This window comes from Danio aesculapii, chromosome 9 (genome assembly GCF_903798145.1).
Source record: "Danio aesculapii chromosome 9, fDanAes4.1, whole genome shotgun sequence".
NCBI lineage: Eukaryota > Metazoa > Chordata > Actinopteri > Cypriniformes > Danionidae > Danio > Danio aesculapii.
Window position 1 is genome coordinate 25,407,016 of NC_079443.1, and position 13,590 is coordinate 25,420,605.

Consider the following 13,590-nt stretch of genomic DNA (forward strand, 5'->3'; position numbering starts at 1 on the left):
TCCAGAAATTGAGTTTGACATCCCTGATCTACATTGTGTCCACTCTGAATCATGTATTGATTCAGATTAGTGTATTGAGGATTGTGCCTGAAAGATTCACAGTACTCCAGGGAATGTCTTCAAAAATCATTTCCTTTTTTCATTCGCCTTAATTCTGAAACACTTTTAATTAAAATACAAAATTATGAAATAATGCTGTAATATAACACGTAAATTTGTTGGGAATCATACTGTTAATTAAAGTCTCCACATCACTGGACAATATTCAGCGGATGAATATAATTACAATTTAGTTTCATGTCATACATCATTTAACCTCAAACCAGCCACAGATCACAGAATGCATCTTCATGTTGACTTTAAGATTGTGGAAGCAGTTTATTCTCAGATTCTCATGTCTGTATGCGAGCGTGACTGAATCTCTCGGCCTGTTTTATCTTCAATCTGTCATTTCTGCCTTAAATCATTTAGCTTTGAATGCACATGTAATGCCTGTAGGTGCTGAAATAGTTCTCCGTTAGATCAGTTTCTACTAACACCCCCTTTAGCATGAGCTGAAGCAAGTTCGGCAAGTCGCGTAACATTCCTTCTGGTGGTGTTATTGTGAGTTTCACGAGCTGTGATCACAAAACGGGACCGACAAGCAATATGATTTTATATCCGCATCAATGTGCACAATTTGTGATGTTAAAAATGCATCACTGTTATATTTGTGGTTATAGTGCAATCTTATAACCTGAGACAAATTGTTAGAAACACTGCCACAGTCACAGTAGCCATGAGATTGTTGCTGTCTCTACAGCTTTTTTTAATTATTAATTAATTGTATCGTGTGATGATTGCTGTTGATGGTCCATCTCACACTGTCTATCTGTTCCTCCTTCATTTGATTTGCTCATGACGGTTGAAAGTTTGATTCAAGATCTCATAGCTGAAAGTTTCATTTATTCTGTCATCTCTAATCACAAAAGCGAGTGGTGCCTTTCTTGTAAAATGCCCCTGCTTCTCTGATACCTATGTGCAGATTAAAGTGCCCTTTTTAGTTTTATTTTTGAAGTACCTCTATTATGGATTATGAAAAGCTGATGGTTTGGTAGGACCAAACAATAAGTTAATGTGCATGAAAAGTTGAAAACCCTTTTCTTGTCTAAAAATATGAATTTAGTGTGTCACGGTGCCGCAGTGGGTAGCACGATCACCTCACAGCAAGAAGGTCGCTGGTTTGAATCCTGGCTATGTTAGTTGGCATTTCTGTGTGGAGTTTGCATGTTCTTCCCATGTTCGTGTCAGTTTCCTCCAGGTGCTCCAGTTTCCCCCACAGCCCAAACACATGCGCTATAGGTGAATTGAATAACCTAAATTGGCCATAGTGAGTGTGTGTGTGTAAATGCAAGAGTGAATGGGTGTTTTCCAGTATTGGGTTGCAGCAGGAAGAACATCCGCTGTGTAAAACGTATGCTGTATAAGTTGCCGGTTCATTCCGCTGTGGCGACCCCTGATTAATAAAGGGCCGAAAAGAAAATGAATAAATGTATGAATTTATTTCTACTTTATTTACTCATCAACTCCCAAATGAGTCGCTCCGCACAGCATTTCTCCAAACCATATGATTTTCTCTGAACAAGTGGCTCTTTGCGAAAAGCCCTTATATGAAGCCTGTTTGGAGCTCATGCATGTGGATAATTTAGAAATAAGCCATGCACTCCAAATTCACTAACAGAAGAACGAATGTAAGAACAAACTCGCGTGCGCACACCTGTTTTGTGAATTATTTGAAAAGTTAGTGAGAGGTTCAAATATGTATGAATAGGAAAAACAGATGCAATTATTAGTGCTTGAGGCCCAATAACTTTATACGCGGTGCACTGTCAGATTGAAAAGTTTGCAGGATGTTTTCATTCACTTCAAGCTGTGTTTCACACTTCGTGAAAGATAACTTTCAAATAACCATAATAGAGGCACTTTATTTAAGGCTTTTATTTTTATTTTTTTCCAAGTTCTCTTATAGGTTTACTTCTGTCAAACACTTTAATTTTCTCATAACATGAATAGCAACATTACTTCTCACTGTTTCTGAAATGGTTCATTCAAGGATTCACTCTTTAAACCCCTTCTTTCCGAGAGCGTGCTCTGCTCTCATTGGTCAGATGGACCAGTCTGTTGTGACCTGTTTGGCCTATCATTTATGTTGTGTCAGAAAACCAAACATCTATAGCTGTATCTGAATTTCCAACACAATCTCACGGCAATTCTTAACTTTTTGATTTAGTGGCTAATTCGTATGAATTCGTACGATCTAATTCGTACAATTTAGTACAATTTGCTCATCCCCCAATGACGGTTGGGTTTAGGGGTGGGGTTAGGTGCCACGACTCTTTTAATATCGTACAATTTCGTACGACTGAACTCGTGAGAATTCGTACGAATTAGCCACTAAACTGACAAAACGTAAAATACTTACGTTTTCTCGTGAGGTCAGGCTGGAATTTCAGCTTTGTATTTGTAAACACAGTGGCATGAAGGGTAGCAATGGGGTTGTTTTTATTGTGTGAATTCAAAAGCGAATCTTTATCCTTTGGAACTGCAGGCTACATAAGGCAAACGTGTCTACAATGCAAGACTAAACTAGCAGCTAACTAGCAGGTCTGAGAGTCAAAGTTGACGTCGTTCAGTTGCCAATGAAGACCTCAGGCTGTCATTATGCAAATCTGTCATAAACCTAAATATAATTGTGCATGAAGTCAGGCTGGAAGTACTGATGGATCATTAGAGGAATCAATTCAGAATCAATTCTTTATTTTGTGAGCCAATAATTCCATTTGCTAAGCACTTTGTTTACTGCGGATGCTTTAAATTCACTTAAAGCTGCATTACATATTGCGTGACAGATAATATCCGGAAAAACATAATAGGGGCACTATAACCTTTGTCTGATTGAGAATGATGTTGAGGATGTTTGTCAGTCCATCCAAGTAATCTGACTTTTAAATCAGATGTCTTTCTCTCAAAGGAAGTACTTGACCAAAAAGAAAAAAAAAAACTCCTAGGACACAGAAGTGTGTCTTCATGCACTGTGAATGTACATGAGTGAGTGTGTATGTGTGTGTAATGCATTTTGCAGTGAGCTTTGATGTGAGTTGTTTTTTGATGGTGTGCTGCAATATTGCTCTGCCTCATGCTAAAATTAAGCAGTTTTGTTTGCGCTGAAAGTTTGAAAGGCTGCCTTTTTTCTATCCAATATGATTGTGAGCGATTGTTTTCATTGGTGTTCACTGTGATGTGCCACAATATTTTGAGGCCAGGATCTGATTTTATGTCTCGAAGCTAAAACGGCTCATTTTTGGGCCAGATCTGTCCTGGTGGTGTAATGAGTTCAGTCAGCGTCCACATTGAAGCCAAACTCCACTAACGGCAACTCTTGAACTCAATGACAGCAATGTTTGTAATGATGCTAATGCAGCTTCTGCTGCGAGACGTTTAACAAACAACTTGCTTAGTTTAATAGAGACTGTTGTTCTAATTGAAAATGGCTCCTTTGTAGCAATTAAATATTCATAATCAAAACCCTACAGGAATGTGGTTTGGTAAATGCACTACCATTCAGAAGTTTGATGTCAGTTTAGGTTCGGATAAGAATAATCTGAGAAGTTGAATAAAAAATAAAAAATGTCTTCTAAAAAAAAATCTTACTGATGCCAAGTTTTGTATGGTAGTGTTTGACAACTATGGAAGCTTGTTTCCATAAAAATAATAATAAATGATACAAAAGCTGTATTGACTTTCAGATTTCTTACTTAGAATTTCTACTTTGTATTTCACAATTGGGACTTTCGCAGTTCTTTTCTAAGAAAATAAAGTTAGAACTGTGAAATATAAACTCAGAATTGAGAGGTAATTCAGATTTGCAAGAAGAAACACTGGATTTAAATGGAATAATCCCAGATTTTTTTTTAAAAAGAAATTCAAAACTCACTTTTTATCTGAGAATTGTGAGGTTTAAACTGAGTTCTAGGGGGTAAAATAATAATCTTTGGAGATATCAACTTGAAATAAATTTATTCTGTGATGGAAACAAGCTTCCATTCATGCCAAATGTTATATATTTGCTATAAGCTACATGCAGGTGAAGTCATTAGATGTATTAACTGGTTTCGAATATGAAGGGATCTGGAACTGAAAACCTCAGTCGAAATATTTTCGGCCTTTAAAGAAAACAATGTGATTGAAGGGAACAAAAGCCTACAAACGTGCACATTCCTGACTCATATCCTTTGTGAAAGACACAAATCTTTGCGTGTGGTTTCGCTTCACGATTGCTGTGACTGTTTTGACCTTTTTTAAAAAAAAATCTGTGTATATATTGAATGCAGCTCACTGCCTCATGAAGCCGATGCTGTTGTGCTTTAATAATATAGTTGCAGTGACTCGCTCATGTTCTATATGATGGAGAGGTATGAATCTGTATTGTAAGAAGTTGATATAAGTGTGTCATTTGAAAGCTCAGTGATGGGTATTTACATTTGTAATACTTTAAAAGCATTAATCAGCAGTTTTACTGTAAATTGCTCACTAAAAAGGTGTAATGTTATACAATGTTTACTAAAAGTTGTAGAAGTTGATACAAGTGTGTTTGTAGTGCTGTGTTGCTTGGTTTGTGGTGCTTTTGTAATGAACGTATTTCACTCGTGTGCAGTAATTACTAAACTGTAAGAGTGTTAATGAACATTGTTGTCTTTTTTTTAAAGAAGCGCTGTCTGTTAGCGCATTTAGCACTTCTATTGGCAGTGGGATTGGTTTCTCATGATTGGCTTGTATTTGTTTGGTCAAACAGCAGCGTCACTGTGATTGGTTGTGATCATTGTTTTCTTCAAATGGTGATTTAGGAAGGTCGTGCTTAGCTTTTTTTTCTTCTTTAATATACAGAAATGCTAGAAAGTGTTCAGAGATGTTGTGCTCCTGCTTACAAGGAAGTCTCTACGCTTTGTATTTGGTGATTTGACAAGCTGAAAATTCTCAGGTTAAATGATGTGTTGTGGAGTCGGTGGCTTCTAGTGTTCGTATATCTTAACATGCTGTTTTATCAACAACAACAACAAAAAAAATGTGCAATTTTTCAGCACTACAGTTCCAATAAAATTGTTTACGGAGAGTTGGTCTTCAAGTTTATTGAATCTGACCGCCTGTCTGGTTTAATTATTAGTAATTTAAGTCCTATTTTTTGTTTTGTGTATATTATTTGTTTATTTTATTAATTCATTCAGTTTTGTGTTGTATTACTTTACTTTTTTTTACGTTGTTTTGAGAGATTTCTGCTTTAAATATAGATTGTTTTAAATTATTTTTCTTCTTTCTTTGTTCAGTAAATTGTTTTATTTTATATATATATATATATTTATTTATTTATTTATTTTTCTTTTTTTTTCTTTTATATTTTATATATATATATATATTTTTTTTTATATATATTATATTATTTATATATATATTTTTTTTTTAATTTTCAATTTTTATATTTTTCTTTACTGATTATTTTTATATTAATTTTAATGTATTTTATTTCATGTTTTATTTATTACTTATTTACCATACTCCTATACCATTTATTCACAATTCATGCTTTTTATTTTCATCAATTTGTTTGCTTGTACAGTGCTCAGCATATATGAGTACAGCCCTCACAAAACTATCTTTTAAATAAATACATTTAATAGTAAGCTATACATTATTATATTTGTGCAGATGCATTAGATGAGTCAGTACTGAAGCCAAATCTGGAGCTTATCTAACAAAATAACTTGCATTAACGGTCCAAAAACTAGCACACCCAAATTTATATGTTATAGAAAAATATTAAATATGAATTTAAATAAGAGAAAAAATCAAGAGAAGCAAAAGAATTGAAAAATTTAGTTGAAATTTTTGTAGGTTGTAATTTATTTATTTTTTGTTATATTTTGCTTTAATTTAATTGTATTATCTTACAATTTCTAAACATCTGTTTTGTTTAAATGCACCAAAATACATTGCCTATATTCACTGAGAAATGGATCAAAAGATTAATTTTCAAAATGAGGTGTACTCTATTATGCTGAGCACTGTATTAGCTTGACAACCTCAGCCAGGATATTCTTTTTAAAATGTTCATGTTGGGCTGCACTGTCACTTTAATACAAGTTGCCGCGTATGCAATGTCTAGATACAATCCTTCAAACATATTGTGTGTGTAATTCCTGCTAATTAGTCCCATTTAATAATATTTAGCATTTTTACGTCAGCCTAACAGATGGCTGTCAGTCCTGCTGAGATTTGGCCGCTGCAGCTGCCAAACACCATTTGACTGGGTTTAGACCGAGATGCTTTTATTTTTTTTTTCTCTCATCTGAGAAGACCGAAAGCTGTGAAGTCAAAACAGTGTGTTCTAATATCTGATGCACTGTTAAAATTGCTTCACACAACAGGTCCACCCAGCTCCATTCATTCAAGCATGAATCATCTGGCCCATAGAGCTCATTTATAATCAGCAGTATTTACTCTCAGGACAGAATGAAAGTGAACACACTTGTCTGAAGTGATATCCAGTCTACGAGCGTTCAGAAGAAACCACACCATATGAATACAAATGCTGTCCTCAGACTAAAGCACAGGCTGTAAGTCACGTACAGTCACATTACACACACGATTCTTCCACAATGGGATGGAAATGACTTCTTTCATTTTCAACCCTGACAGAACATTTTCACGGTTTTGCTCAGTGTGTAACTTTGCTCAGTTTGTAAAAATATAAACACCTTTAACCTCTTTTTACCTTAATATAAAAAGTTACAGTTACTTGTTCTTTTTGATCAATTTCTTTCATTTTTATATCTATTTCTTTTTAGCCTGGCAGTTTCAAAAAATGACCATGATATTCTGGAAAGATCTGTTGAGAAACAAAAAAGGACAGTTTTATTAGTCTTTTCATGTGAATTCATAAATATATTGTTTAATGTTTCATTTGAAATACTTTTACAACCCTAATAAAGAAAAAGAGATCAATGAAATTGATCTTTTACAAAACCGATGCAACTTTTAGGGAGGTTTTAAGTATGCTTTTGTTGAACCTGTGAGCATTAAAAGGCATCTATTTTACCCCTTTTCAAGATTTAAGATTAGTCTTTTGTGTGTCTGTAAAGTTTCAGCTCAAAATACCCATCAGATTATTTATTATACCTTTCAGAAGTTTGTAATTTTTCAACTCTGAGCATCTTGTAGCTGTTTTTGTTGCCTGTGGCTTAAATGCTAGTTCTCCAGGCCCACCGTTCTCACGTGCCTGTCAGACTGTGCCTCAATCTCCGCCTGCATCAGATAAACAGCACAGTGACAGACATGAAGGAAGCCGATCTCGCATAACGATTGTGACAAATACTACAGTAAGAACTTTACCAATGATTATTTGATCTATTTGTTGTGGAGTTAATGAGACTATGAGAATGATGAGTCACATACTATGTCATTACAAAGTTCACGCACACATACACACACAGTGCACGCGTTTAACTTGGCACTGTTTTTGCACTCAAATGTGACAGGATACAGGTTAATATCCACTGCTGTACGGATATGCGTTATGTTAATGCACAAAATAAACCTGATTTAACGTCCACAAACCGGGATTGAAGCATCTTATTTTATAATTATGCTAATGTGCGGCTGGGGTGATAAAGACGGTAAAACTGCTATAATTCGTTAACATGCATGTTTTAAACTTGTAAAACTCATTCTTGATCACATTTGATGATGATTGATGATCACAGAGAGCTCAACAGATCTTTTAATCCTGGTTGCTAGTGCATGTCCTGTCTTGTTGATATGATTATACATGTTACTACGGAGACATGTTAATATGCGGCTGCCGATCTATTTGGTGGATGGGGAAACCGCACTCCTACGTCAAGTTGCGGTCTGCCTAAAAATAAGAGAGATTTGGATCCTATTTTAATGTCAGGAAATTAAAAAAAAGAAGAGACTTATTGTGTTTCTAATATGACTGTGGACACACTATAGCTGCACACAGTTCTGTCCAAACCGCTTACAAAAGATGATTTTCATCATGATTTCATCATTGAAACACTTGATCTTATACTCTTGAAAACAAGTATCCTTGAAACCACTTAATCATTATAATTATCACAACAAGGAAAACATAATAAAGCAGCAATTACAGACAAATTGTAATAATAAAATGTAATAAAAATAATTTAATAAATGTATTTAAAAGTAATAAAACTCCAATATAAAGTACAAATAACCAAATGTTCCAATGTCTTTTTGTCCAGTGTTCATATACTCAGTCTAAAGTTTGTAACATGATTCTTAGCTGGCTGGTTTGATTCATGGCTTTCAACACTTTTTCCATAACACTTTTAGAGTTCCCTATGTAAAAACCACTGCTGTAAAATTGTGCACATGCAGGTTGGCCTACTGATGCATTAAAGGACACCTATGATGAAAATCATCTTTTGTAAGCTGTTTGGACAGAACTGTGTGTAGGTATGGTGTGTTCAAAGTCATATTGGGGTGATATAAAGACAATAAGTTTTTTTTTTTTTTACTTCCTGACGTTAAAATAGGATCCAAATCCTTCCCATTTTGAGGCCCACCGCAACGTGAGGTAGGAGTGTGGTTTCCCCACCCACCAAACTGATTTGACATGCGTATTAACATGTCTCCGTAGTAACGCATAATTACATCAACAAGAAAGGTTGTGCGCAAAGCAACCGGGATTAAAAGATCTGTTGAGCTCGCTGTGATCATCAGTCATCATCAAATGTGATCAAGAACAGTGTAAAACAGTGCATATTTGTAATGAATTACAGCAATTTTTACCATCTTTACTGCATCACCACAGCCGCATGTCAGTACAGTCATAACAGAAGACGCTTGAATCCAAGTTTGTGGACGTTAAATCAGGTTTATTGTGTGTATTAACATAACGGATGCGTTTGTGTGCGTGCGTTAACTGTAACGATATTGTGTGTGACTCATCGAAAGGCTTGAATTAACTCCACAACAAAAAACATCAAATAATCATTGGTAGTATTTTTCACAAACGTTACGCGAGATCTGCTTCCTACAAAACAGCTACACTGTGTTCAGAGCAGAAAATTCCAGTATTCTGAAAGGTATAATAAATCATCTGATGGGTATTTTCAGCTGAAACTTTACACACTATGGAGACACAAAAGACGTATCTTAAATCTTGAAAATAGGTGCCTTTTATTTGCTGAAAAGCAGGCTGTTGTTCATATTTTAGAGTTATTGTGCAGTGTTGACCCATTTAATAGGCTATTGTACAGAAGTATGTGATGTCTGATGCAGCTTTACAGGAAAAAAGACAACATTTAGTAGGAAATATTTAAATAAAGGCTTTTAGTGTTAAATTGTGTTAAAATATCTTGTGGAAATTACCTTATAGACATCAATCTTTTATAAAGGTAATGTATAGAATTTAAATGAGCAATGTGTGAGACAAAATGTGGGAAAACTGATGTTTTGAGACGATGTATAAGACATTATATTTTACATAAACTAGTCTCACCTAAATAATGTTTGTTTCAAAACAAATGTGTATAAGATATGGATAAACCCATCCATTGTGTTCAAATTGGGGTAAAAAAATAACTAAATGCTTTAATGTGGCATTTAGGTTTGTCCATGTTTTATAGTAATTGGGGTTAAGAGAGCCCAGCATTTTTAAACCAAAGTAACATCACTCAACAAACAGTGTTCCCATGTAGGTCTGCATTATCGACCCACACAGATGTGATGTGAAGTCGTTTGTAGGCTTTAGGCAGATCTCTCTCTCTCAGTGAAAGAGCTGTTCGTGCAAGACAGATGTTTTCCCCATCAGTCGCCACCCTCACACTCCCTCCAGCGCTTATAACCGCTTTATAAGCACCGCTGCCTGCATGCGCTGCGGGGACTGACATGAAGACGGACCCAGCCGGGTGGTCACGTCCACAGGGAAACCGATCGCCGTTTTCTGCTTGAATCCCGAACGGTGTTTCAGATCAGATCAGGTATTCATCAGACCACAAACATCCAGGATGTTCGTATAGCTCATCTGTCAACCTGTGCAGAAGAGGACTGTTCCCTCAGTCGTGATTTCAGTCACGGATGAAGAGGCCCTGAATGGACCGCTGCTGAGGATAAAAACGGCATTATTAACGCGCGTTAATCGCCTCTGCGCCGCGGATTTGCTCGGCGATTCCACGAAGACATCACGTTGATGCGCAGGTACGCGGTTACACAATGTACTGTGTTTTGATGCATGCTGCATGTGTGCGATGTTTGAACACCAAACATGTTTATGATTCAGCACTTTTATTTAAGCGAATTACCGCATTTTCAGGTTGACTTTGGAAAACGCACTTTTTTAGGTGAAGGATATTAGCGGGGCTGACTCAGAGCTTTGGAAACACACATGAGGGGTTGCGTTAATGCAGCACTGCTGATCATCTGCAGCTCATGATGTATGAATACATGACGAAGGGAATTCCCTGCGTTATGCGATAGCGCTGCATGCGTGTCGTGAGAAGCGCGGTCACGCTCTGTGAAGTGTGTGTGTGCGCGCGCTGGGCTTCACCTGCACATTAAAATAAACCTTCGTGTGATGAATTTGCTGGATCGCGCCCAGTAGCAGAGAGAGAGGGGCTCGAGCTCATATGACGTAATACACACTTCTGCTGAGTAATAAAAAATACATCACGCATCATTTATTCATTTAGTCTATTTTTAATTTAGCTGATTATTTCCGTCAAACAAACGAATCTATAAATAACTGGTCGTTTAATCTGCTTGTGGAAGACACTGCAGATGAATAGGTTTAACATGCTAATATGCATCACCATACTTTCCCAGTTGATGATAACATTAAGAATTTCGAGCATTTTTCAGTAGCCTATCACACGTTTTTTATAATGTTATATTTAAATGTGTGCTAATTTGCACTAGCACAAAACACTGAATTAAGTCAGGTTTTAACAGGTTTTTTTAACTCCATATAACTCAGGCAAAGTATATAGGCTATCCATTCACTAAAGTTTGTTGTGTGTATACGTGCTGCAGAAGTGGACATTTATAGCTCAACAATCTCAAAACTGACATATGCACGAAGAAACAGTGTACAAACAAATTAATAAAAACATAAAGGAAAAGCCCTTAAACTGGCTGAAAGTTGCTGCGTAATTTGCAAACTGACTGTGATATCCTTATTAGTGATGCTGCAGTACTCATTCTGTATTCATAATGCTGCATCACATTTTCATTTAGCAGGAGATGGGTGAGATGTGAGGGGAAGTAGTGGGCAGAGGGGTTGTCTGCCTGTCTGATGAGGCAGAGGTTAGGAGGAAACCCCCTGTAGTCAAAAGACAAGTATTAATATAGAGCTTTATGCCATGCAGATTGTGCCAAAGCTGTTTTAAATGGATGAACAGGAAAAGGATAAAAAGTGAAGTAACAATATTTCAGTTTGTGGAACATGTTCAGCATACGCAGTTAGCAGAACAGTGGTAGTTCATTGACGTATCTACAATTATGATTTAACCATGTTTTAAACTACAATTATGTTTTGCAAAAACAAACAAAACGTGGTTATAAATCCAACTTAGTGATAATCTTTGAACAGTTAAAGATTTGTTTGCAAATAGGTTGGAGTTATCTAGTTATCACTATATATATATATATATATATATATATATATATATATATATATATATATATATATATATATATATATAGTTGAAGTCAGAATTATTTAATTAAATCCCAAATGATGTTTAACAGAGCAAGGACATTTTCACAGTATGTCTGATAATATTTTTTCTTCTGGAGAAAGTCTTATTTGTTTTATTTTGGCTAGAATGAAAACAGTTTTTAATTTTTTAAAAACCATTTTGAGGTCAAAATTATTAGCTCCTTTAAGCTATATATATTTTTTCGATAGTCTACAGAACAAACCATCGTTATACAATAACTTGCCTAATTACCCCTGCCTAGTTAACCTATTTAACCTACTTAAGCCTTTAGTCACTTTAAGCTGTATAGAAGTGTCTTGAAAAATATCTAGTAAAATATTATTTACTGTCATCATGGCAAAGATAAAATAAATCACTTATTAGAAATGAGTTATTAAAACTATTATGTTCAGAAATGTGTTGAAGAAATCTTCTGTCCGTTAAACAGAAATTAGGAAAAAAAACAGGGGGGCTAATAAATCAGGGGGGCTAATAATATATACAAAATGTTTTCTTTGAAAGTGTTTATCAGTCTTTTAACAGTAAATTGGGACTTTATTTTGGAAAGTAGCAGTTTTTAAATTGGTAACGGATGACACCTTAAATTTGGCAAGATATGAGACAAAAAAGTCTGTTGGTAGAAAACTGGGCAGTCGTGTAATTGCGTGTGTTTCCTTTCTGAATGTGTTTGTTATATACAGTGGAAGTGTAATGCTGTGCCATGCTCTGTGCCAGCTCCCCAAGGTGCCCGTTATGTCAAGAAGCAAAGACTGCAGTAACCTCCGCTAGTCTACAGAGGGGTTCCTGTAGCGATAGCAAACACTGCATTTATGCATAGGTGAACAGACCTCATTTACTATTTAATGGACTGTAAGATCAGGTGTCATCCGCATGCAAACACTGCAGAAACTCTCTGTGCTGACATCACCTCCTGTAACGCACTCATACACACGTGCACACTCACTCAGGCATTTTCAGACATGCAATAAACTGCTTGTCATTCTGCAATGTGAGACTTCTTATTTTATTTCTTATCTATTTATTATATTGCAAACAGCCAAATTGCACATACAGAACAGATCCATATCAATAACTGGAGTACATACAGTTAAAGTCAGAATTATTATGCCCCCTGAATTATTATCCCCCCTGTTTATTTTTATTTTTTATGATTTATTTTGTAGCAGAATATAACTTAATGGAATATATCATCTCTCATCATGATTTTCTTGAGGTGCTGGAAGTAAATAAATAAACAGCTCCTAAACTTTAGTAAAAATAACTTAAATTTCTCTTTACATCTGCATCCATTAGAGTTTATTGGGTGTGTTTTTAACCACAGAGCAATGTGATGTATTGAAACAGCTTTTGGGGCCCAATTGTTGCACACAAAACTACTCTAAGACCAGAGTTGTTTTTGATTCACAGTGAAATGATTTTTTTTAAATAAACCAATTATTTTGAGTGAATCAGAAACATACACCCATCCGATGCAGTGCAATGTGAATATGAAGGTGAATATAAACTATTTGTTTTCACACTGTAAAAAATTATATGATCAATTATTCCTGACAGCATATGTTTTGGTCATTATAACTTATTAAACTAATAACTAAACTGTTCTAACTTCATTTTATAAGTTACGCAAGCTGTTGATTCAGCTTAAAAATGTAAGGCAACCAGGATTTTTTTACAGTGTATGTATAATGTTTTGACTTGAAATATCCACAAGTATTAGTTTACGTGTGTACAAATATACAGTTCAGTTCATAAGTTAAAAGACGGCTCATATAATTATTTTGTGAGCTGTTCGAAA

At 35.4% G+C, this 13,590-nt stretch overlaps 1 protein-coding gene across 2 annotated transcripts in view; it reads left to right on the plus strand.

Annotated features, from left to right (window-relative positions):
* The first annotated feature begins 9,738 nt into the window (after positions 1 to 9,738).
* Positions 9,739 to 13,590, plus strand: part of hecw2a (HECT, C2 and WW domain containing E3 ubiquitin protein ligase 2a) — a 35,038-nt gene continuing 31,186 nt past the window's right edge. For both annotated transcript variants that reach the window (XM_056465294.1, XM_056465295.1), the window contains exon 1: positions 9,739 to 10,275. The gene's annotated coding sequence lies outside the window, so the exon portion shown is untranslated. The remainder of the gene's footprint in view (positions 10,276 to 13,590) is intronic.